The following is an 8111-nucleotide window of genomic DNA, read 5'->3' as shown; positions in this document are numbered from 1 at the left end:
CACACCTAAACCCAATAATAATCCAACAAAAAGCTGCAGTAAGAATAATCACTAAATCCTATCCCTGGCAACACACCCCCCCACTCTTCATAGATCTAAACTTACTCCCTGTTCAGTACATCCACACTTACTACTGTGCAATCTACATCTACAGGACCTTAAACTCCAATATCAACCTTGACCTAAAACGCTTTCTTGATAGTTGTGACAGAACCCACAGGCATAACACCAGACACAAACATCTCTACGACATTCCCCGTGTCCGACTAAACCTTTACAAAAATTCAATGTATGTCAAAGGCCCTAAAATCTGGAACACCCTACCTGAGAACTCTAGAACTGTAGACATATTCATCACCTTCAAAACTACCATTAGAAAGCATCTTATCTCCTGATACACCCCATCAACTAACTACACGAATACCACCTGGTGGTTCACACTTACACTCACTCACCCATTTGACCATAAACAGAAATTTTAATCTCAATCTTAAAATAATGAATCCTATGATACTCCAGTGCTGAAACTATGTACTGTGCCAAAACAAAAGCATTCACATTGCTAAACTCACAAACTAGTATTTAGTCACTTAGCCATAATACCAGCTTACCTCATAATTTGTAATATTTTAAAATAAAAAATTAAACTAAGTCTGCCCGAAATGCCTAGCCATGCTAGGCGTTCTAGTGGTACACTCAGTAATCATTATTTAACTACATGTAAACCACACAACAACCAAATTCTGTAAATTCAACATTGTAATCTTTATATAGAATAAACTTTGAATTGAACTGATGACATAGAATCAGTAATGATGATAGAGTCAAGCTCAGTGTCATAAGTTAGCTTCAGCGACATTAAGACTACAAACAATTCAGTTTGCAGTGTAGACGCACAACTATTAATGGTTATGCCAAGTTCAACAAATTTATTACCGTTCTTAACTAGGGAGGTGGCAACAAGAGCAGATGCAGGCCTGCCAGAAGACTCCTATTTAGATCCACGTTTTGCTTCGGCAGTACATATACTAAAATTGGAATGATACAGAGAAGATTAGCATGGCCCCTGTGCAAGGATGACACGCAAAATCGTGAAGCATTCCACATTTTTTACGAAGGGGCGACTATGCATGTGCAGGTCACTGGTAAGTTAGGTGTGCCAGTTCAGATGGGTCGGGGTTTGAGGCAAGGTTGTCCCCTTTCACAATTATTGTTTGCTTGTTTTCAAGATCCTTTTTATAGGGCGGTGCGGGCTAGAGTTTTGGGGGTTTTGGGGGTTATGAGAGTGATGGGTGGCCTGGTATTGTGGGTTACGTAGATGATACATCGGTCTTGGTAGGAGGCGGGGTAGACTTGCAGCAGGTGGAAGGCATCATGGACGTGTTTGGAGAGGCGACAGGGTTGAGAATTAATGCCACGAAGACTAAGTTCATGGCAGTGGGAAATTGGGACCAAATGAGTGGGGGCATAAGGGGTAGGTGGAGCGTGGTGGACCAGCTTAATATATGTGGGATTTTGTATGTTTGTGATCCGTTGGTGGCACGTGAGGTGAACTCGGTGAGGGCGTGGACAGTGTGTTAAAAAGATTAGGACTGAGATCTGCAAATCTCACGTTGCACCAAAGAGTAATTGCGACAAATGTACTATTATATAGTAAATTATGGCATGTGGTGGTCATGTATCCGTTACTGCACCTAGAGATCACGAAATTGTTGCATAGGGTTTGTCAGTTCATTTGTTGGTCTGGCTGTGAGTGATTAAGCAGAGGGTAATTACTTTGCTGATTGGCCAAGGAGGGCTGGGGCTCATACTGCTGGAACGAAGGATTATGAGTATTTACGTGAAACGGAGTCTTCTGTGGGAGGGTTGGAATAATGGGGGAAGGGGATTGATAAAGTGCATGCGGACATGAAACGTTGGTGGGAGGGGAAGGATTTGCGAGTAGGGGAGGCGATGTTGAGATTTTTGATGGTGGCGAGGGATCCAGCTTGAATCATGCTGCGCATAATCGAGAGAGTGGGGGGGGTTGGAGGTCGCTGCTGTGGAAGGAGCATACCCGATCTATGCCTGGCGCGATGTATGGGAACGTCTCAGGAAGTTGCGAATTAGTCCGGGTTATGCGAGAGGTGATGTATCGCTTTTTACACGGGATTCTGTCATCTAGGATCGTCTTATTTAATCGAAAGTTCAGGGAAGGCGGGGAGTGTAGAGCGTGTGGAGAAGTAGAAACCATTTTTCATGTTGTATATTTTTGTGAATGCATAGGCAGGGTCAGGGAATGGTTTGGAAGGGTAATTCGATTTATAGGAGGGGGTGGGTTGCAGGTATTGGGAGTGTTAAGTTTAGATATTGATGGGGTGGGAGCGTAGGTTAAAAACACAGTGGCATATCTGGTAACTGATTTCGTGTTCACATCATGGGCAATGAGAGATGTAGGAGCGGGTGAAAGAATAAAGGTGCTGGCAGCGACATTTTACAGATCTAAGTGCCACAATCGGGTAGTATATGGTAGGAAATGGAACACTGCATTTACAGAGGGTTATAGGAATTTTCGGCTGCATGATTTATGGAATTTGTAGGTCAATGGGAAGCAACGGGCTAGCCTCCCATTCTGAGGCGTGTGGGTGTGAGTGGGCAAGAATGTACTTTGTGTGTTTGATCAAACTGTACATATGAATATTGAGTAATATATGGAAGAGTGCATGAGGGAAAAGCGTATTACACTGTTTGTACGACACCATTGTTTGATTTTAGGTGTTTTTCCTTGGCTATGATGGGGCAGTGATGGAAACGTACATTTACATAAAAATGTAGGTGCGTGAGTGTATGAATATATGTGCATATGTACGGAAATATACATAGATGTATTTATAAATGTATACACGTGTGTGAGAGGGCATGTTTGAACAGGAGAATATAGTGGGTGACAGAGTGTAGCATGTTAGTCATAAGATGCTCACCAAATATACATTATGGTGAGGAGTATCATTTGTTCATAATTTTATTCATAGTGAGAATTGAACTAAATATAAGCTGATCTACAGGATTGTTTTTGGATTTAGTGTATAATTATTACAAATGTCAGTAACGTGACTATTGGCATAATATATCATTTGCTGCCTGACTGTGGTAGAGCATGGTTGTGCTCTGCACCCCTCTGCTGTTTTCACGTGAGCTCTCATAGCAACAACATGGTGCTGAGTGTATGGCATAGAGTGAATACTGATGGCATTGAGCTGCTTCGTGGGACGATTTCCCCCTCTACGGCACAAGTGCTGCTACCGACGATCATCAGAGAGACGTACCGAATACAAGACGACGAGGTATATGGTGTAGCCCTGAATGGGGCCTTCAGGATCTTCGTTAAGTTGAATTCGACGGCTGCATATGAGTCGATGGTGACAAAATTCCAGCATGTAAGTCTAGATGCAACCCCAGCTGTTAGAGTGCGTCTTATAGACGTCTCTTGACATTATACATGGGTGAAGTTGCGCAACGTCCCCTTCAAGGCTGACGAGGCTGACATAAAGAACATGTTTGAGGCGTATGGTACTGTGCATCTGGCAACCCAAGGCAAGTGGGCGGCAGGTGCATACATGGGACGTCCGTAGGGTACATTCCCCCTCAAAATGACTCTGAGGCATCCAATCCCGTCTTACGTTGTAATGAAGGAGTTCTGTACATGCAGGCTGTGTGGGGAGTACGATCACATGGTGGCGACGTGCGTGCAATAGAGGAGGGGGATGACACAGACTGGTGGAACACCAGTTACAGGTGTGGATGCCGGCGTGGAGAGTCTCATGGGCAAACGAGGGAGTGGCCGTCTGTGGAGTGATATAGTTGAGGATACCCTTGTGGTGAATGATGGGAGTGCCATGAGTTGTGTTGAGCCAGAAATGGCCACTTTGCCGGTGACGGGGGAGGAAGTGCTTCTGCAGCAGGAGGTGAGGGCGCTGGAGGAAGAGCTGGACGAGGTTTTGAAAACTTTAACTCCTTCTGGGGAGGATGACGTCCCTGTCCGGGAGACTGTCACTGAGTTGCAAGGAGAGAGTGTCGGGACATGTGTAGGAAGGAAGGAGGAGATCAGCAGGCACAGAGAGGAGTCACCATGCTCTGTGCAACATGAAACAGTGGAGGTTGAAGTTCACTGTGAGGAATCCTTTGAAGACAACATGGCAGTTGAGGGCGTCACAAGGAAGAGAGTGGCGGCGTCAGACTCAGATGACGTCCTGACGCAGACACAGAGGTCTGGGAGGAATGATGAATATTCTCGAGGTAGCCAGGATAAGAGGCATCGAAAGAAGTGGGGCGGGGTGGATGGTGTGAAATCATGTGTTGTCCCTGGGGCAGGAGGCCCTGGGAAGGATGAGAGGAGGAAGGGTTGGAAATTTTAAGAAGGCATTAGGTGTATAACTGTGACTGTGAATGGACTGTGTAATAGAGTGAAGAGGGAATGTTTTCGTATGCTCCTGTGTAAATATAGAGTGGATGTCGTATTTCTACAGGAGCATAATTTCAGGGTGGGAAGAGTGCTTGAGGTGGCAAGGTTTAAGGTTTTGACTCTGCCATCTGCATGTATGAAAGGTGGAGTGGGTTTATTGATAAAGGAGGTAAGCCCATTTGTGTTGATACAAAGTGAGGGGGGGAGGGTGTTGCATGTGGATGGGTGGTGGATGTGGTAGAGGGTAACCTTTGTAAGTCTGTATGTGCCAGTGGAAAATGATATGAAAGTAAAGAGGAATTTTGTATGTGATGATCTAGTTTTCGCCTTACATGGTTTTCCTGCGGTGGCCATCATTGGTGGGGACTGGAACTGCGTAATTAGGAGGGCTGATGTGGAAGCACAAGGGGCGGGGCACATGTTAGCAGCCTTACAAAATCTCTTGGTGGATGTTCAGTTGAGGGATGTGGTAGGTGGGAGGGCATGGGAGGTAGAGCATACTTTCGTGAGGAGAGGTTATGTGGCTAGGTTAGATAGGTTGTACTTATCTCACGGGGTTTTGTCAGTTTGTCCGTACACTAGAAGTAGCTTTTTCAGATCATCGGGCGGTAGTGGCAGAGGTGGAATGGGAGTCATTAGATAATATCTCTAGGGCATACTGGAAGTTAAATACGAGTGTGTTAGAAGATGAGTAAGAGCTGGAGGGTTTTACAGCACTGTGGGAGGGGTTAAGTGAGGAGGTAAAAGGGGTGGAGGATGTGATGTTGTGGCGGGATGGTGTGGCTAAGGAATGGATTCAGCATTATTTCGTGCAGGAAGGGAAACGAATCAATTCTTTAAAATATTGGCTCATTAACTATTTGGAGGACAGGTTAAAGGGTTGTTATGTTAGGGGGCAGTGGAGGGTACTTATCCTATCGACGACATTATGGTAATTAAGGGGAGGTTGCGCGAAATCCAGGACTAGAGGTTCCAAGCAGTGCGAGTAATGGCTGGGGTGGATGAGGTGTTATGGGGAGATAGGCCATTGTCGTGTGTATTGCGTAGGCAAAAACAACGACAGCAGGCAACAGCTATTCCATGGCTGGAGGTTCATGAGTCTGTGGGTGGGTATAGGGTGGGTCAGGTTATAAAAACTACAGATGGGATAGGAGTGTTTGTGGTTAAGTTGTATGAGCAGTATTGGCAAGAGGAAGGAGAAGGAGCTGGGGATTTGGAACATGTGTGTGGGAGTGTGATATGTCGGTTGGGAAACAGTGGTAGGGAGGCACTGGGTGGGGAAATAACTGAGGAGGAAATATGGAGGGCTTTAAGTGAAATGCGAGAGGACAAAGCACCGGGAATCGATGGGCTACCGGCAGAGTTTTATCAACAGCATTGGGAGCTAATGAGGGTTTTTTTGGTAACGTTATTAAATTTGATGAAGGAGAGGGGCAAGTTGGGAGAAAAGCAGGCAACAGCTGTAGTAGTCTTGGTACTGAAGGGAAAGGGACAGCATACGCTTTGGAACTACTGGGCAATATCGTTGTTATGCACGGATTATAAGTTGTTTGGTAAGAATTTAGGAAATAGGTTTAAGTGCGTAGTAGGGCGGGTCGTATTGAGAACTCAGTTTGGGTTGCCAGGGAGGTCTATGGTGGAGGGGCATGGGTTACTATGGGATTTCATGAAAGAAAAAGGGGGGAAGGGGGGCTTGGTTGCTCTAGGCTGGAAAGGAGCATATGATAGAGTGGAGCGAGAACCATTGAGAGTTATCCATAGGGGACAGGGTTTTGGGGAAGAAATAGTGGGATGGGTAGATGCATTATATCGTGGGGCAACGGTGAGGGTACAGAATACTGGAAGATTAGGGGGAAGGATTGTAATAGGTAGGGGACTTAGACAGGGGTGTTCTATGCCACAGCTTTTGTTTGCGTGCATACAGGACCCCTTTTATCGAATGGTGGAGCAGCAAATTGGCATTAGTGAGGGAGAAGGGAGTGGAGTTGGGAGGGTTTGGCCAGTTCTAATAGGGTATGTAGATGATACTACTGTTCTGGTTAGGGAGGGGATGTCAATGGACACCTTAGATGGGGTAGTAAACATGTTCACAGGTGCAACTGGTATGAGAGTGAATTCAGAGAAGTCCATGGTCATGGGGTTGGGAGCTTGGGTGGGGAGGGTTGAGTGGGGTAGTGTAGTTGTGACGAAGCGGGTAATTTCGTTAAAAATTTGTGGTCTTATCTATGCAGATGATCTGGATGTTGCACTTCAGGAAAACTCGGTTAGGTTGGTAGACATGATTCTGGGTTGCTTGGGAGCATTTTGGCCTTATCATTTGTCCCTTGTGCAGTGTGCCATTGTTATTAAAGTCTTATTGTATAGTAAGGTTTGGCACGTGGCAGCCAAGTTCCCTTTAACTGCAAATATACTTAGACTGGTTTTTAAATTCTTGTTGGGTTCTGGCTGTGATTGGCTTAAAAGGGATGTGGTAATGTAACCTGTGCATCACGGGGGATTGAGTTTGATGGATTTAAAGTGGAGGGTCAAATGTATCTTCATTAAGAGGGAGGTGATGAGATAGGGTTTGGTCAAGATACACAGTAGATTGCAACATATGTATTCTGGGGTAAATTTGCGTGAGTGTGTAACTGTTTTGCTGGCTCTGGTGTTGGCTCGGGATCTGGGGAAGGTAAAAATAGGTAGGCTGTGTAGGATATTAGTGGGGAGGGTAGTGGCACTGGTGGAGGGGATTTTCCCCATGTATGACTGGGGAAGTATATGGGGTAGGTTCAGTAGGTTAAAGTTACAACCCCATGGGCATGAGGTGATGTATCAGGTGTGGTTGTGGTTTTACAGGATAGACGGGTGGTTGAGGGGGGGTCTGTAGAATATGTGGAGGGGAGGATTTGGTGTTACTAGTAGTGTATTTTTTGAGGGGATGGGGAGTGTCAGGGGTTGGTTGAGCAGGGTGCTGCATAGGATAAGGGGTAAAGGCATTTCTGTTCTGCGGGCATTAAGTCTTGACGTGGGGGGTATGGATGAGAGTATTATTAGTGCTGTGGGGTACATTATGGTAGATTATATTTATATATCGTGGGGAATGCTGGGGAAAGGTGTTAGCGAGGTGAAGCGGCGGGTATTAGCGGTTACATTAGCGAGGTGAAGCGGCGGGTATTAGCAGTTATGTTTAATAAAACATTATGTCGAAACAGGGATATTTATGGGCGGAGGTGGGAAAGGGATTTTTCCAGTGGGATACAGAGAACTAACGTTAGCAGGATTATTAGACTTGTAAATCATGTAGGAGGGGTAGGATAGGGACGGTGTATGCTACTGTGGGAAGGGATGTCAGGGGTACGAAACAGGGTCGCCTCCTGGGGTTGACAGTTGTTAAGGATGTGCGTGGTTTGATTGGTGTGAGAGTTGTTGAACTAACGCACTTTTTCTGAGGTGTAAGAAATATTATCATTGGCAGTTATTGTCACCTGGTTGAAGTGACATTATGTTATAACCTTATCTCCATAATTATGTAAATTTTGATATCCAATGTAATGTGTCTTGGTGTTATTGTGAACACCGATGATTATATATTTAAGGATTCCTTCATGTTTTGTAAGGATGTACGGAAGCATGTTAGTATATAAACATTTTGATTATATCATAGGGTATTAGTGGTAGGGTGTGGATG

The 8111-nt window shown here is 45.2% G+C and overlaps 1 non-coding gene across 1 annotated transcript; it reads left to right on the top strand.

The window, feature by feature from the left end:
• The first annotated feature begins 1005 nt into the window (after nucleotides 1–1005).
• LOC128706334 (U6 spliceosomal RNA) lies at nucleotides 1006–1111 on the top strand. Its single transcript, XR_008409847.2, has one exon. It is a non-coding gene; the product is annotated as a U6 spliceosomal RNA (small nuclear RNA).
• The last annotated feature ends 7000 nt before the right edge of the window (nucleotides 1112–8111 follow it).

This window comes from Cherax quadricarinatus, chromosome 100 (assembly GCF_038502225.1).
Source record: "Cherax quadricarinatus isolate ZL_2023a chromosome 100, ASM3850222v1, whole genome shotgun sequence".
NCBI lineage: Eukaryota > Metazoa > Arthropoda > Malacostraca > Decapoda > Parastacidae > Cherax > Cherax quadricarinatus.
Note: the sequence above shows the minus strand (reverse complement) of the source record. Positions and strands in the feature narration are given on the sequence as shown.